Source organism: Conger conger, chromosome 2, assembly GCF_963514075.1.
Source record: "Conger conger chromosome 2, fConCon1.1, whole genome shotgun sequence".
NCBI classification, from domain to species: Eukaryota; Metazoa; Chordata; class Actinopteri; order Anguilliformes; family Congridae; genus Conger; species Conger conger.
In genome coordinates, this window is record NC_083761.1 from 81051253 (window position 1) to 81068009 (window position 16757).

Consider the following 16757-nt stretch of genomic DNA (forward strand, 5'->3'; position numbering starts at 1 on the left):
TGGAGTAGTTCTTAGTAACTGAAGATAGGGTGGGGCGCGAATGTTGTTTGTGTTACCCCATCCACAGCCTCAAACCCTCCCCCGTCAATAAAATAATTCAAAGACAGTAGTTTCACAGAAGTTTTTCTTTTTTTTAATAACTCTTAAATATTCCCCTCATATTAACAAATGGCAATTGCAGTCCATCTATTTTAATGATGTTGTTTTCCATATGAATGTTTTTTTTATTTTTCATGTGCCGTTACATGAGTGTTTTGGAGAAGAGAAAGACGTGGCTTCCTCAAACGGCTGTAGGAACAGGACAGTGGGGTGGGGTGGGGTGTGTGGGGATCAGGTTCAGGGTTATGGCAGGTAGGGGTCGGTGAAGGCCCCAGTCCTCACATCAACCTCCTCACCTCAAATGAGTCTGTGACCTTTGACCTTTGACTTTGGGTTGGAGACACCAGAAGCAAGAAGTCTTATCTGAAATATTTCACATTTCTTTCATTTTACATTGTCTTTTTTTTTTTATGAATTTACTCCCTGATAAAATGAAAAGGAAAAAAAAATGGATCTGCGTTGAGAGATAAAAGTACCCTGGCTTTTGCCTATCACATGTTTAGCAAATAACAAAGATCTGGAGGGGAACTTTGGCGGAAAAGACACGCATCGTGCCGCAATCTCGATTGCTCAAGAATTTCGGCGACATCTATAGAATGCTATCAGGACCGGGACACATTCTTGAGTGAAACATTAAGCAGGGGGTTGAAGATCACACCGCATAGCCCACATAGCTTTATATATACATATGGGTGTGTGTGTGTGTGTGTGTGTGTGTGTGTGTGTGTGTGCGCGCGTGCGTGTGTGTGTGTGTGTGTGTGTGTGTGCTGATGGGTGTAACGCTGACACCCTCTGATCAGCGCCCCTCAGTGTACACAGGCTCCCTGTTGATGTAGTAATTCACGCCGACGTGACGGTTGTTTACTCTGCCGGACGGAACACCTGAACCATCGGCTCACGGTCGGTCGCCCCTGTCAGGACCCTGCGAAACGCAAACGTTTGTCCCGGGGGGGGGGCCACACGTGTCGCCTGGGCCTGACTGCGGACCGTCCCCGCACTCAGAGCAGGCCAATGCGGTCCGCTCGGACGCCCCCGTTCCCCGTCTCGCGACCGTGCGTTTCCGTCAGGTCGGGGCTTGAAAGGAACTTTGCGTGTTCCCGTGGAAACGGAGTGAGTCGCGGTGCGAAAGGCGATCGGGGGGGAAACTGGCCGCCCCGGTGAGATTTCTCTCAGGAGATCTAGAGACGTTTGCCGCGTCCTAGCAAACATCCACTGCTTTATGTTTGTTTTTTTTGGGGGGTGTTTTATGTGTAAGATCAAAGTTTCTGCCAGTTTTGAAAGTGCAGGATGTAACATATACCTTCCTCTGCACAAAAACAGACTTGAGGAGTCGGATCTTTGCAGCCTGTCTCCTAGTGGCTAAGGTACATGACTGGGGCAGCCTGTAGCCTAGTGGCTAAGGTACATGACTGGGACAGCCTGTAGCCTAGTGGCTAAGGTACATGATTGGGACAGCCTGTAGCCTAGTGGCTAAGGTGCACTGGGGCCCACACGGTTAGTGGTTCAAGCCTCATTGTAGTCAAGATAAGATCCACACGACTGTTGGGCCCTTAAACAAGGCCCTTAACCCCACATACCTCTAGGCGGGGATATCCCCTGCTTAGTGTAATCAACTGTAAGTTGCTTTGGATAAAAGTGTCAGAGAAATAACACATTGTATTCTCCTGAGATTTCAGTGAGAAGAGTCGGTGGCCCACTCCAGGGAGGTGGTTTCATGGCATGCACACACACTCACACACACACACACTCACACACTCACACACACTCACACACTCACACACACACTCACACACTCACACACTCACACACTCACACTCACACACACAGACACTCACACACACTCACACACACACACACACTCACACACTCACAAACACACACACACACACACACACACTCACACTCACACACACAGACACTCACACACACTCACACACACACACACTCACAAACACACACACACAAACACACACACTCACACACACCCACACACACACACTCACACACACTCACAAACACACGCACTCACACACACAGAGACTCACACACACTCACACACACACACACACACACACACACTCACACACACACACACAGACACACCCACACACACACTCACACAGACACACCCACACACACACACACACTCACACACACACACACAGAGACACACCCACACACTCACACACACAGAGACTCACACACACTCACTCACTCACACACACACACACTCACACACACACTCACACACACACACTCACACACACACAGACTCACACACTCACACACACACACTCACACACTCACACACACACACTCACACACTCACACACACACACACACACACTCACACACACACTCACTCACACACTCACACACACACAGACTCACACACTCACACACACACACTCACACACTCACACACACACACTCACACACTCACACACACACACACACACACTCACACACACACTCACTCACACACTCACACACACACACACACACACACACACTCACTCAGACACACCCACACACACACACACACACACTCACACAGACACACACTCACACACCCACACACACACACACACTGGCTCTGGCACACAGCTCTCTCAGAGCTGGACCTGCCCTCTCTTGTTGAGGCCGAAGCCAGGGAGTCGCCACTCTGAGTCACTGCATCTCTGACCTGATGCAAAAGAAATGCACTACATGCGAGTGACTAAGGGGAAGTGGTGTCATCGACACTTCCTGTTTCTCAGAGCACGCTTCCTTCCACGTGCGCTAGTTCACCAGGGCATGCGGAGGAACTCCTATTCGTCTGTGGGCTTGGACCGAGTTCAGATTCATTTTATTTCTGGGTCCCCAGAAGTCTAACAATAGTGCGATGTGGCGTAACAGATACAAAACTGAAACCGTGCTTGCGGGTTCAAATCTCGGCTGGGCTACAGTTGTACCCTTGATCGAGCTATCTGGATTGTGGCCTAGTGGCTAAGTTGCATGACTGAGACCTGGAAGGGTGGTGGCTTAATCCTCGGTGTAGCCACGATAAGATAAGAACAGCACAGCTGTTGGGCCCTTAATGGCACAACGCTCTGCTTTGTCTAATCAAATGTCAACTTTCAGACAAAGACTTCAGCAAAATAACAAATAATAATAAGTATTATTATTATTATTATTATTATTATGAAGTCCCTAAATGGGTTTGTTTAGTGAAAAACTACTTTTCTTCATATTCACTATGTTTGTGTTCTGTATATACCCCATATGTATACACAGTGAAATTAGAAATTGCCCAAATAGGGTATATATCTCCCGTGATTAATTACATAAAAAGTCAAACAGTCATTGGAGAGTTATTAGGTCTATGAATTGTTTATGTTCCAAAATGTTTCCATAGTAACATCCCAAAAGTACATGAGCCAAGATTCCACTTAAAGTAATACAATACAGTACTTACAAAATGAAAATCTGCTGCCCAATTCACACTTATATGCTTGAATTTTGATTATTATTGTTATTACTACATGATAATAATTTAAATTGCCTAGACATACATATGAATTATACAGTATGCATATTCATAATTTTGCAATTTAGCCAATTGTTGAACAATTGGTCATTTTGTGCAACAATCAACTTTCCCTTTGCAAATGTAAAACTCTTAAATACAGATTTTAGTTGTTTTTCTTTCACTTTGCTACAGGCGTTTTTTCAGTCATGTGATTGATTAACTGTCAGGCTGGAGATGTGTGGAATCTAGGAGCTGAATTGCTAATTGAATGGCTAATGATTTTAGCTTAGCTCCTTCTCCTGCGGGAGGGTGGGGGCCTGCTGACAGTGCAGCAGGGTGAAGATTATCTCCCGGTCCAAGAGGGGGGGGCAGGTCGATTTTGGAGGTGCCCGTCTAGAGACCCCCCCCCCCCCCGCCCCCACCAGACCGATAAACAGCGGGGTTTGTCCTACTAAATTCCTCACCCCTGATTAAGATGCTTTTATTGCTCCCCACGTTTCCATGGAAACCCTGATAATGACACATCCAAGCAAAATAAAATAAAATAAAACGTCTCCAGAACTGAGAGTACGAAATGGGCGTCGCCTCCCTGGCCCGGTTACTGACGTCGCCATGGAAACGGATAACGTCCCCGGAATCACCCGACTCACAGACCGCACATAAAAGTGCAGGGCAGGCGGGGGCTTTTCTTTCTTCCCATTGGCCAATAAATCATTTATGGTCTGTGTGGTTGCGCATGGTTTAATTGACCTTATCTTCAGATTGAAGGGGTGCGGTAGGTTGGGTCACGGAGACAAAACAGTAAAGCTGGTTCTGTGTCTCCTACCCCCCCCCCATGCCCATATACACACACACACACACACACACTCACACACACTCACACACACACACACACACACACACACACACTCACATACACACACATACACACTCACACACACACACACACACACACACTCACATACACACACTCACACACACTCACACACATACACACACACACACACACACTCACACACACACACACACACACACACTCACATACACACACATACACACTCACACACACTCACATACACACACTCACACACACACATACACACTCACACACACTCACACACACACACACACTCACATACACACACTCTCACACACACATACACACACACACTCACACACACTCACACACTCACACACACACACACACTCACACACACTCACACACACTCACATACACACACATACACACACACACACACACACACTCACATACACACACTCACACACACACATACACACACACACACACACACACTCACATACACACACTCTCACACACACATACACACACACACTCACACACATACACACTCACACACACACACACACACTCACATACACACACACACTCACACACACACACTCACACACACACACGCACACACAAGGCTTTTGTTTGCTGCCTTCCCTGCATTGTGAAGTCCAGGGTCTCGCGAAACTTACAGGAAGTATCGATATTCAACCAAGCCCCTTTTATTGCCTATTATGAGAAGACACTCACCTGGATTCTGGCCCTTAACCTCCTCCCCCCTCCTACCCAAAACTACACCCCTGCTGTCCTCCAGTCGACCTGGGGAACGTCAGTCTTGCCCAACGCTCTAGGTATTGACTGACCGACCGTCGGAGGCAAAGTGCGGGGTGATGTTACACGCCCTCTGTTTAAGCAGGGATGGGACCTTCTGTTCCCAATAAACGGCGGCGTTCCCACCCCATCCCCACCCTGCACCTGGGATGGGGAAGTGCTTTTACTGTTTCAGGATAATCATGTACAGTGTGTGTAATGTAACTCCCCAACCGCCCCGGCAAAATCTTATCTGACGAGTGTTTAAGTTTCAGCGACTGCTTTGTGTGAAAGGAGAACTTTCAGGTGAAGCCATGGCCAAAGGCCTTCTTGTCGCATTCTTAATTTTGTTGTTTTTTTACATAAATTGGTACATACTACATTGAAAGTACGTCGGACTACGTGCCTTCAGAGTTGCATAACTCAAACTAAAAAAGTCGGTGGAGAACCGTGCTTTAAAACTTTAACGGGCACTGGTAAATTGGAAATAGAAGCAGTTTTTTTTTCTGTTCTTTGCTCATCCTGAGAATTGTTTTTATAATTTTTCTATGCAAGGCATCTGCACTACACCGGTGATGTGTAAGCCTTGTTTTTACAACTCTCTCCTTCCCAGCTGTTCCCAGATGTTGAGCCGTGTCCGCTTTGATCCCCGTTCCTCCCCCCCCTCCCCCCCTCCCCATCCCTCCATCCAAAAATGTGACGTCTTCCAGGAATTCCTCGCAGACAACCGAGCTCTGGCAGTCCGTGCGGGATTTTGGTCTTCGGCCGCCCTTGAATCCTGTCCAAATAAAGAGAGTGCAAGGTTTTACCCATAATCCATTGAGAAAAGCTGCTCCCCGCCTCGGGGCCCTGGGCTGTGTTTATGTAAGACATTACATGCATCGCTGCCGGACTGAGCGAATGAAGGATGGGTGACTTCTGAGGCTCTCTGTGCTTCTGGGATGGGTGGGTCTTTCAAAAGATAAAGGCATGCCCACTCGGAGAGAACTGTACTTGTGCGTGCGTGCATGTGTGTGTGTGCATATGTGTGCATGTATGTATGTATGTGTGTGTGTACATGTGTGTGCATGTGCATGTATGTGTATTTGTGTGCATGCACATGTGTGCATGTATGTATGTGTGTGTGTACATGTGTATGCATGTGCATGTATGTGTATTTGTGTGCATGCACATGTGTGCACGAGTGAGTATGTGTGTGCATGTGTGTGTGCGTGTGTACGTGTGTGCATGTGCATGTATATGTATTTGTGCGCATGCATGTGTGTGCATGAGTATGTGTGTGCATGTGTGCGTGTGTAAGTGTGTATGTGTTTGTCTTTCATGTGTGTGTGCACACCCGTATGTGTGTGTGGGTGTATGCAGTCTTGCATGTGGGTCTATTTGTGTTTGTGTGTGCACCCTTATGTATGTGTGTGTGTGTGTGTGTGTGTATGTATATGTGTGTGTGTGTGATTGTGTGTGTATGTACGTATGTGTGTGTGTATGTATGTGTTTTTGTGTACTTATGTATATATGTGTATGTATGTGTGTATGTATGTATGTATGTGTATGTATGTGTGTGTGTGTGAGTGTGTGTGTATGTATGTATGTGTGTGTGTTTGTGTACGTATGTATGTATGTGTATGTATGTATATGTGTGTGTGTGTGTGTGTGAGTGTGTGTATGTACGTATGTATGTATGTGTATGTATGTGTGTGTGTGTATGTATATGTATGTATGTGTGTATGTATGTATGTGTATGTGTATGTGTGTGTGTGTGTGTGTGTGTGTGTGTATGTGTGTGTGTGTGTGTGTGTGCGTGTGTTTGCACATGGAAAAAGGGGAGAGAAGGGCAGGGATCTGCTGGAAGCAGCCCGGTCTGAGACACGATGTTCTGCACGTCTGCTCTGTAAATAGTGCTGCACTTGACCGAGACCTTCAGAAACCACCGAAGAGGGAGGGTCCTCCCCAGACCTTTAACACCCTCACCCCCACCCAACATCCACCCCCAGCCCAACCCCCCTCAGCCCCAGCCCCCAGCCCCCAGCCCCCAGCCTGCCTGCCTGCTTGGAGGACCAGAAGAGTGGCCTAGCGTTAAAGGGAAAGGCTGCCTCATTGTTTTCCCAAACATCAAGGGCAATCCCTCATCACCTCTTAATCAGACTCAGCGAACAGAGGCCTCTCTCTCTATCCCCCTCTTCCTCCCTCTATCTCCCTATTTCTATTTATCGCTCTCTATCTCCCTCTTTCTCTCTCTCTATCTCCCTCTTTCCTCTCTGTCTCGCTCTTTCACTCTCCATCTCCCTCTTCCTCTCTCCCTCTTGCTATCCCTCTATCTCCCTCTTCCTCTCTCTAATTCCAATTTTTATCTCTCTCTCTCTATGTTCCTCTTGCTCTCTCTGTCTCTATCTCCCTCTTTCTCTTTTTCTATCTCTCTTTCTGTTTAGCTCTTGTAAGTTACTCCGGATAAGAGCATCTACTAAATCCTAAATTGTAACTGGCTATCTCTCCCTCTCACACTTTATGTTTGACTCTATCTCTTGCTATGTTTCTCTCTCTTTCAAGCCCTCAGCCCTCTCTATCTCTCTTACCCTCTCCCCTCTCTCTCTTTCCCTCCCTCTCCCTCTCTCTCCCCTCTCTCTCTTTCCCTCCCTCTCCCTCTCTCTCTCTCCCCTCCCTCTCTTTCCCTCTCTACATAATCACAAAATATAGAAGCAGGGAGGCCCTGAACCACCCGGGGGCCCCAGACGCCCCTCCCTTACCCCGGTGAAGCCGGGTGTCCAGGACAGGAATAGCGTTGGGAATGTTGGTCCTAGCAGTCCTCCCATATTGACGGCTTATGTCTGCCGTGGGCTCTGGTTCTAGATCGGGATGGAATTTGGCGTTGATTTTTCAGACGCTCCCCGGGGGGGGGGGGGGGGTCCCGAAGGGGTATGTTGCCCGGGACCTCTGTTTAATCCCTGTGTACTGCACATCACAGCACCCCAAAATGGAATGAGAGAGCGCATCTGTCAACCTCACGATGGGTGAAGCTACAATGAGCTGTCTATCCACTAGCTGATTATAATGATGATAAAGAAATAGTAATACATCATTTGTTATTTCGCTGACGCTTTTATCCACTTCATTTTATCAGCAACAAACAGCTGATTACATTAAGCAGGGGACCACACCCCCTGGATCAGCCGATTGCACTTTCGGAAAAGTCACAACCCCTCCCCCTCCACCACCTGCATTCAGCTCTCTGTGTTAACATGGTCAGCTCTTTGTGTTAACGTGGTCAGCTCTCTGTGTTAACATGGTCAGCTCTTTGTGTTAACGTGGTCAGCTCTCTGTGTTAACATGGTCAGCTCTTTGTGTTAACGTGGTCAGCTCTCTGTGTTAACGTGGTCAGCTCTCTGTGTTAACGTGGTCAGCTCTCTGTGTTAACGTGGTCAGCTCTTTGTGTTAACGTGGTCAGCTCTCTGTGTTAACATGGTCAGCTCTTTGTGTTAACGTGGTCAGCTCTCTGTGTTAACATGGTCAGCTCTTTGTGTTAACGTGGTCAGCTCTCTGTGTTAACGTGGTCAGCTCCCTGTGTTAACATGGTCAGCTCTCTGTGTTAACATGGTCAGCTCTTTGTGTTAACGTAGTCAGCTCTCTGTGTTAACGTGGTCAGCTCTCTGTGTTAACATCGTCAGCTCTTTGTGTTAACGTGGTCAGCTCTCTGTGTTAACATGGTCAGCTCTCTGTGTTAACGTGGTCAGCACTCTGTGTTAACATGGTCAGCTCTGTGTTAACATGGTCCACTCTGTGTTAACATGGTCAGCTCTCTCTGTGTTAACATGGTCAGCTCTTTGTGTTAACATGGTCAGCTCTTTGTGTTAACGTGGTCAGCTCTCTGTGTTAACATGGTCAGCTCTTTGTGTTAACATGGTCAGCACTCTGTGTTAACATGGTCAGCTCTCTGTGTTAACATGGTCCACTCTGTGTTAACATGGTCAGCTCTCTCTGTGTTAACATGGTCAGCTCTTTGTGTTAACATGGTCAGCTCTTTGTGTTAACGTGGTCAGCTCTCTGTGTTAACGTGGTCAGCTCCCTGTGTTAACATGGTCAGCTCTCTGTGTTAACATGGTCAGCTCTTTGTGTTAACGTGGTCAGCTCTCTGTGTTAACGTGGTCAGCTCTCTGTGTTAACGTGGTCAGCTCTCTGTGTTAACATCGTCAGCTCTTTGTGTTAACGTGGTCAGCTCTCTGTGTTAACATGGTCAGCTCTTTGTGTTAACATGGTCAGCACTCTGTGTTAACATGGTCAGCTCTCTGTGTTAACATGGTCCACTCTGTGTTAACATGGTCAGCTCTCTCTGTGTTAACATGGTCAGCTCTCTGTGTTAACATGGTCAGCTCTTTGTGTTAACGTGGTCAGCTCTCTGTGTTAACGTGGTCAGCTCTCTGTGTTAACGTGGTCAGCTCTTTGTGTTAACGTGGTCAGCTCTCTGTGTTAACATGGTCAGCTCTTTGTGTTAACATGGTCAGCACTCTGTGTTAACATGGTCAGCTCTCTGTGTTAACATGGTCCACTCTGTGTTAACATGGTCAGCTCTCTCTGTGTTAACATGGTCAGCTCTTTGTGTTAACATGGTCAGCTCTTTGTGTTAACATGGTCAGCTCTTTGTGTTAACGTGGTCAGCTCTCTGTGTTAACGTGGTCAGCTCTCTGTGTTAACGTGGTCAGCTCTCTGTGTTAACGTGGTCAGCTCTTTGTGTTAACGTGGTCAGCTCTCTGTGTTAACATGGTCAGCTCTTTGTGTTAACGTGGTCAGCTCTCTGTGTTAATATGGTCAGCTCTTTGTGTTAACGTGGTCAGCTCTCTGTGTTAACATGGTCAGCTCTCTGTGTTAACATGGTCAGCTCTCTGTGTTAACATGGTCAGCTCTTTGTGTTAACGTGGTCAGCTCTCTGTGTTAACGTGGTCAGCTCTCTGTGTTAACGTGGTCAGCTCTCTGTGTTAACATCGTCAGCTCTTTGTGTTAACGTGGTCAGCTCTCTGTGTTAACATGGTCAGCTCTTTGTGTTAACATGGTCAGCACTCTGTGTTAACATGGTCAGCTCTCTGTGTTAACATGGTCAGCTCTTTGTGTTAACATGGTCAGCTCTCTGTGTTAACGTGGTCAGCTCTCTGTGTTAACGTGGTCAGCTCTTTGTGTTAACATGGTCAGCTCTTTGTGTTAACATGGTCAGCTCTCTGTGTTAACGTGGTCAGCTCTTTGTGTTAACATGGTCAGCTCTTTGTGTTAACGTGGTCAGCTCTTTGTGTTAACGTGGTCAGTGCTCTGTGTTAACATGGTCAGCTCTCTGTGTTAACATGGTCAGCTCTTTTTGTTAACATGGTCAGCTCTCTGTGTTAACATGAACCGGGGCCAATGTGTAGCTTAACTGGAGAGAATACAATAGTGAAGGAGAGGGGGAGAGACCAAGGAGCAAGATCAAGCTGTGCAGATCTTATTGCAGCTACACCGGGGCTTGAACCACCAACCTTCCAGGTCCCAGTCATGTACCTTAACCACAAGGCTCCATGTTGCCCATGAATTCATTGATTGAATGATTGAATTAATTTAATTGATTGCCCACGAATGATTTGATCGCACCATTTGAGTTCTCTTTCTGCACCAAAGCACAGTGACTGGTTGAAATCAGTGAGCGACTGACATCACATCGCCCCGCCCCCTTTTGGTTTTATGACACCTCAGTCTCCCCAACGCCATAAAAAAATGAGTCCGTACAAAGCGATCCTCTTATTTTATCTCCGGGCAGTTACCCTTCTCCGCCCTGGCATTCGCTCCGCCTCCCCTAAACCGTGTTCCCACGCCGGTCTGTTTGATAAGTGTGCAAAAACAAATGATTCCTGCCCTAGTTACTGTCCGGGCTCCCATCAATCTCCGTAATGGCCGTGACTAAGAGCCGCTTGTTAGGAGAAAATCGTTAAGGAAACACCCGCAGAAGAGAGAGGCGAACAGCGCGCGGTGGAGGGGAGATTTACGAGGCCGTTCCCCGAGGCGCTGGACCGGAGCTGCGATCGAGCTGTATGTGTCTCACACGAGAGAGGTCACAGGGTGTCGCCGGCCTGGGTACGTGTCTCACACGAGAGAGGTCACAGAGGTCGCCGGCCTGGGTACGTGTCTCACACGAGAGAGGTCACAGGAGTCACCGGCCTGGGTACGTGTCTCACACCAGAGAGGTCACAGGGGCACCGGCCTGGGTACGTGTCTCACACGAGAGAGGTCACAGGGGCACCGGCCTGGGTACGTGTCTCACACGAGAGGGGTCACAGGGTGTCGCCGGCCTGGGTACGTGTCTCACACGAGAGGGGTCACAGGGGGCACCGGCCTGGGTACGTGTCTCACACCAGAGAGGTCACAGGGTCACCGGCCTGGGTACGTGTCTCACACGAGAGAGGTCACAGGGGCACCGGCCCGGCCTGGGTACGTGTCTCACACCAGAGAGGTCACAGGGGTGACCGGCCTGGGTACGTGTCTCACACGAGAGAGGTCACAGGGTCACCTGCCTGGGTACGTGTCTCACACGAGAGAGGTCACAGGGGTGACCGGCCTGGGTACGTGTCTCACACGAGAGGGGTCACCGGCCTGGGTACGTGTCTCACACGAGAGGGGTCACAGGGGGCACCGGCCTGGGTACGTGTCTCACACCAGAGAGGTCACAGGGTCACCGGCCTGGGTACGTGTCTCACACCAGAGGGGTCACAGGAGTCACCGGCCTGGGTACGTGTCTCACACGAGAGAGGTCACAGGGGTCGCCGGCCTGCTGATGAGGCAGCATGTTACGATGATGATGAGGATGATGATAGCGATGAGGGAGATGGTTGTAGGTGCCAATCACGACGAGTAGGATGACGGTGGTCATTGTTAGGATGAAGATGATGATGACAATGACTATGATGATGGTGATGGTGATGGTGATGAAGATAATGATGACAATGACTATGATGGTGATGATGATGATGATGAAGATGAAGACTATGATGATGATGACGATGATGATGGTGGTTAAAACTACACCTACATCTTATAATAATGATAATAACAATAATATTTTGGCTATTATTATTATTTGCGTTGTTGTTGCTGTTATTTGTCGTTATTATTATAATAATAATTATTATTAACAGTAGTAGTAGTAGTATTCATATGTACTAATCATATACAAATATGTAGTAGCAGTAGCAGTAATAGTAGTACATAGGCTATATTTATAATAATCATATATTTACAATAACCGCCAAATATTTGTAATAACCATCATAATAATAAATTGCCTTTTTAATTGCTGTTTCACTTCATAATGAGACATAATGAGGTTGTAGTTTGCGATATTATAGCTTGATCTTTTGTAGCTAATTATAGTCTGAACATTGATGATGGCTTTGCCCTCATAAACTACCCTGCTCGCGCCGAGCAGAACAGAGAGGATATGTGAGCGCCAGCGATAAGACAGCCTTCCTCCGCTCCTCGCTCCCCTCGTAACGGTCGCGCTGCTGTTTTCAAAAAGCCGTTTCAACGTTCGGTTGGCTGCGATGCTGCTCATATCGCCGCGTCTGGCGCAGCAAGACTAGATTATTCAACCGGAGGGAAAAAAAACAAAAACCTTCGGATGCTGAGTCACTGCTGGCTAAACGCAGGAATTTCGCGGAGTCTCCGGCAATTGCAGCGTAAAGAGCCGTTAGAATGAGACGCGCGAGGTCCACATGGTGATGGAATCAGTGCTTTCCGAGCTAGAGAGGGACTTTTGGGAACAGCGGGCACAAGATAGCCAGCTGACTAGCTACTTCCTGCTGATTCATAGCGTGGGATCATTCGAGAAGTTTTTCATTTATTTACGAAGCCGTCTCCTGGGAAACGGCAGGAAATACAGTATTACAAAAATAAATAAAAAATGAAAAAGAAAATTCTGGGGAAAGATAAGCAGATAGTGGTACTTTAATCGATCAGCTCAGATGACAAAATGTTCCTGGTCTTGATTATATAACATTATCTGAATTAGCATGCCTATATTCAGAATAACTGATCTAATTTTACATGTCCTCCAATTAAATGCTGCTGCTGCTTGCTGAAACAATCCAAAAGTGCCTTTTACCAAGAATACATCAGCATTGCCCCAAACAGGACGGAAACTGGCAATCCTATGGCTGCAAATAACAAGTCCCCTCCCCCCTCAACTGTTATGTCACCTCAAATGCAAATAATGTGTGTGCCTGTGTGTGTGTGTATGTGTGTGCGCATGTGTGCGTGTGTGTGTGACTGTGTGTGTGTGTGTGTGTGTGTATGCCTGTGTGTGTGTGTGTGTGCATGTGTGTGCGAGTGTATGTGTGTGCGTGTGTGTGTGTGTGTGTGTGTGCATGTGTGTGCGTGTGTGTGTGTGTGTGTGTGTGCATGTGTGTGCGTGTGTGTGTGTATGTGTGTGTGTGTGTGTGTGTGTGCATGTGTGTGCGTGTGTGTGTGTGTGTGTGTGTGCATGTGTGTGCGTGTGTGTGTGTATGTGTGTGTGTGTGTGTGTGTGTGCCTCTGTGTGTGTGCGTGCTTAACCCGCTGGCCAAATGAAGCCAGGGATCCAACAACGGACTCAAAACGGATTCCATTGATATTGACTACTTTCAAAACTTCCTTCCATGTGGCAAAGGTTAAACTGAGATATGTCTGCAGTGTTTCAGGTTTGCGTGGATTGATTTCAGAAAAAAGAAAAGAAAGCCCTCAGCCCTCTCTGCGGGTTCACCCACACATTCAGGGATATTTGAGTGTATGATGTTGCCAAATGGGGGAAGTTAGGGAGCGGGTATTGCGGCGTATTAGAGGGTAAGATGATCTCAAAGTGAATAAGACGGCTGTGCATTTCCTGCCCGGCCCTGGGTTATGTTGTTCAGACTGCGACGTGGTGTGGGGATGCGTTTGGCTCTTTTACATCACATGACACTGGACCTCCCTATCTCCGTCACGGGGCCGAATGAGATTAAAATATGATGATAGGCATGGAGCGTAAATATATAAATAAACACACACACATTTAAAAGCGCTTTGTCCCTCTCTTAGACTGACACACACAGATACGTAGGGTGAATTCAGGTAATTTGGGACACTTCTATATAAATGTGGTTTGTCTTAGTAATGCAGTTAGACTGGTGGTGAGGGCAGACTCAGAAACTGCATTTACAAAGAAGTGTCCCAAATTACCTGAATTCACTCTACACCCACACACTCACTCACACACACTCACTCACACACACACACAAACACACACACACACACACTCACACACACACACACTCACACACACACACACACTCACACTCACACTCACACTCACACTCACTCACTCACACACTCACACACACACACACACTCACTCACAAACACACACACGCACACTCATACTCACACACACACTCACACACTCACTCACTCTCACACACACACACACACACTCACACACACTCACTCACACACACACTCACTCACTCACACACATACACACACACACTCACTCACAAACACACACACACACACACACACGCACACACACACACACACACTCACACACACACACTCACTCACAAACACACACACGCACACACACACACACACATAGGTTAAATTCCCTGGTACAATGTTGCTGTTGTACCGCTGAACGAGGTACTTAACCCGAAGGTACTAGCTTCACGATATGTCCAGCTGTATGAATGGATACCGTGCAAAAGGTTTGTGAGCCACTGGATACGAGGGTCTGCTATGTGTCTGTCATTGAGAAAACGCAGTCACACTGAACTGTGATGCGTATCACAGTGGCAGATACAACACAAAGGGCACTCTATGGCTGTGTGTCACCATGGAGACGCGGTGAGGATTCCGTACAATCACACAGGAAGTCTGAACCATTGTCACAAGACAATGAGGAACCCGTATGACAAACCACGTCATGCAGCGCTGGTCAAACGTGAACATAATCACAAGCATGTCATGCCCGCAGTTTTCTAATAATATAACAACTAAATAATGCGCTGAAATGTTTTGATTAGAAGAAAGAACTGCACTCCTGATACATTATAATATTTGCCAAATATACCAGAGATTTTTTTAAACATATATTATTTTTAAATTTAAATTTTTAAATCTTAAAATTGAACTTGGCATTATAGGTGGTATAGGTTATAGGTGGTTCACAGATAAATGTGCTTGTGTGTGCAAGCCCTATTTGTGTGTGAGTGCCTGTGTGCGTGTGTGTATACTGTGTTTGTGTTTTATTCGGTTGTTGTACTAAGAGCACAGTACACCTATCGAATACGCTTCTGGCCAGCAGTGTGTTAACCAGTGAGACAGTGCGAGTTATTTTGTGTTTCTCCCTGGTCATTATTAATCAATATGCTGTAGCTTCCGCTGGAAGAAGCCTGAGAAACAGTTCCAAGCCACATGAAGTACTACACTACACTACTGGCATTTGGCAGACGCTCTTATCCAGAGCGACGTACAGCTGATAAGACTAAGCAGGAGACAGTCCTCCCCTGGAGCAATGCAGGGTTAAGGGCCTTGCTCAAGGGCCCAACGGCTGGGCGGATCTTATTGTGGCTACACTGGGATTTGAACCACCGACCTTGCGGGTCCCAGTCATCTACCTTAACCACTACACTACAGGCCGCCACCAAAAGTAAAGGAGAATAAAGGAAAAGTCTTCAATATCAACAACTAAAATAACTCAGTAAAGAGCCTTACAAATTAGCTTCAGAGAATGGGTGACTGCTACAACGCTTTCACTTGTTCTACTGCTAAGAGTAAACAGTGTGAATTCACTGCAAGAATACATCATGAAACTGTTTAAAAGATTTAACCAGCCTCCATGAAATATACACACTCGAAGCATCAATGAATCGTTGTTGTGCGTCGGATGAAAAAATAATAACGGCAATAAAACACCGCGTCGGTGTTTTAATGTACACGGTGTAATAAAACGACGTAAGCATGACGGGCCCTTTTGCCGTGTGTGGTTTTATTAGCTGGATGACTGCGCACGCACTTTCAGAAAAAAACATAACAGCTAGTAAGCCCCGAGGCACTGTAAAATAATAATTGATTACCAGAGTTCCAGAGCAAGTTCAACCAGCGCATTCAGGGAGATCGCGTCCGCAGCCGTGAATACAAAATATCCGAATTTGATTGTCCACGGAAAGCCGCTGGCATAGGATTGGATTGATGGGTCGGGGGGGGGGGGTGGGAGTCTGGGGTGGGGGTTGAGTAGGAGGATAGGAGGATAGGAGGATGGGCCTATCCCCGGGGGACATGATAAATCTTCAGCACATTAACTCAATACGGAGTGATAGGAGGCAGACTCTACTGTTTGCCCTTAGCAGTTAGCGACTCCCACGCAACGCTGATAAGGAACAGAGATTAATCAATCGTATTGGGCAAGTGTGGAGAGGTCAGAGACGGGGTGCGTTCCAGTGGGAGAGGGGGTCACCGATCGTGACCAGAGCGGCGGACCATTCGGATGCAAAACCGATAACACAGCCA